The sequence below is a fragment of the Odocoileus virginianus genome, unplaced genomic scaffold, assembly GCF_023699985.2.
Source record: "Odocoileus virginianus isolate 20LAN1187 ecotype Illinois unplaced genomic scaffold, Ovbor_1.2 Unplaced_Contig_21, whole genome shotgun sequence".
In the NCBI taxonomy this organism is placed as follows: Eukaryota; Metazoa; Chordata; class Mammalia; order Artiodactyla; family Cervidae; genus Odocoileus; species Odocoileus virginianus.
This window is the reverse complement of record NW_027224338.1, coordinates 572,416-574,537: the sequence shown is the minus strand read 5'-3', so window position 1 is coordinate 574,537 and position 2,122 is coordinate 572,416. Positions and strand designations below refer to the sequence as shown.

The following is a 2,122-nucleotide window of genomic DNA, read 5'->3' as shown; positions in this document are numbered from 1 at the left end:
GCATTCCCACCAACAGTGTAAGAGGGTTCCCTTTGGAGAAGACTCTTGAAAGTCCCTCGGACTGCAAGGAGATCCAACCAGTCCATACTAAAGGAAATTAGTCCTGAATATCCATTGGAAGGACTGATGTTGAAGCTGAAACTCCAATATTTTGACCACCTGATGTGAAGAACTCCCTTATTTTAAAAGACCCTGATACTGGGAAAGATTGAAGGCGGGAGGAAAAAGGGATGACAGAGGATGAGATGGGTGGATGGCATCACCTACTTAATGGACATGAGTTTGAGTAAATTCTGGGAGTTGGTGATAGACAGGGAGGCCTGGTGTGCTGCAGTTCATGGGGTCACAAAGAGTTGGACACAACTGAGCGACTGAAATGAACTGAACTGAACTGATCTTATATATAGCATATTCTAACAAACACATTAAAAGCCTACTAGAAATAATAAATGAGTCAGCAAAGTCATGGACACAGATCCAAGATACAAAAATCACATGTATTTCTATATACTAGCAATGATCAAATAGAAAGTGAAATTAAGAAAACAATTCCATGGAACGATACAGAGAAGATTAGCATGGCCCCTGCGCAAGGATGACACGCAAATTCATGAAGCGTTCCATATTTTTTGAAAAAAAAAAAAAAAAAAAAATTCCATAAGATGCAAACCATTACATATAGAATGGATAAAAACAAGGTCCTACTATATTCAATATCCTGTGATAAACCATAATGGAAAATAATATAAAAAAGAATGTAAATATAAAAAAATGAATGTATATATATGCATAATGGAACCACTTTGCTGTACAGCTGAAATTAACACAACTCTGTAAATCAGCTATACTTAAATTAAAAAAATAAAATGATTTCATTTACAATGGCATCAAAAAGAATAAAATACCTAGGAATAAATTTAACAAAAAACGTGCTGACTTGTACACTGAAAACTGTGGTTCGATGCATGAGACAGGGTGCTCAGGGCTGGTGCACTGGGATGACCCTGAAAGGTGGGATGGGGAGCGACTTGGGAGGGAGGATCAGGATGGGGAACACATGTACACCCAGGGCTGATTCATGTGAATGTATGGCAAAAATCACCACAATATTGTAAAGTAATTAGCCTCCAATTAAAATTTTTAAAATGGTAAATAAAATAAATTGGATTAAAAAAAGAAATTAAAAAACCTAAAATATTAAAAATGGCCCCATGCTCATAGATCAGAAGACTTAATATTGCAAAGACAGAAATACCTCCCAAATTGATTTACAGATTCAACATAATCTTTTATTAAGAACACAGCTGGTTTTGTTGCAGAATTTGATAAGCTGATCCTAAAATTCATCTGTAAATTCAAAGAACCCAGAATAGCCAAAACAACCTTGCAAAAGAAGAACAAAGTTGGAGGATTCACATTTCCTGATTTCAAAGCTTTCTGCAAAGCTCTAATAATGAAGACAGTGAGAATAACAAAAGAATAAACATATTGATCAATGGAACAGAATTGAGAAGCCAGAAATAAACTCTCACATTTATGGTCAATTGATTTTCAACAAGGGCGCCAAGACCATTCAATGAAGAAAGAATGGCGTTTTCAACAAATGGTGTTGAGACAACAGGATATCCACATGCAAAAGAATCAAGTTAGAACCCTACCTCCCACCATATGCAAAAATTAACCAAAAATTGATCAAAGACTTAACTGTAAGAGCTAAAATAATCTCAACAAAAGTGTTGAGCACAGAATACATAGATTTTACTAAGTGGAAACAGGTTGCTAGGCTTGCAGGAATTATTTTCCAACTCTCCAAAAATGTACATTCATTCACTTTGTATCTTCAAGCTACTTTTGTTAGACTAGCTGTTTGCCATTCAGGTCTTTTGCATCTATAAATTCATTGTATGGGCTTATCCATGCCTAAAATGTCTATAATTTTTTACTCATAAGTTAACCCTTGTTCTCAGGGTAAAAAAAGTACAGTGGAAATTTGAAATTGTGAAATCAAAATTGGATTCCAAATAAGTTAGAATTTTCATAAGAAATTGAGGAAGCACTGTTTAACTTGACTGCCTTTTACTGGGTGACATTTTATTTTTAGTTCTAAAACCATCTGCTTTCC

The 2,122-nt window shown here is 35.0% G+C and overlaps 1 pseudogene; it reads left to right on the top strand.

The window, feature by feature from the left end:
- The first annotated feature begins 531 nt into the window (after positions 1–531).
- LOC139034051 (U6 spliceosomal RNA) lies at positions 532–630 on the top strand (annotated as a pseudogene).
- Positions 631–2,122: the final 1,492 nt, after the last annotated feature.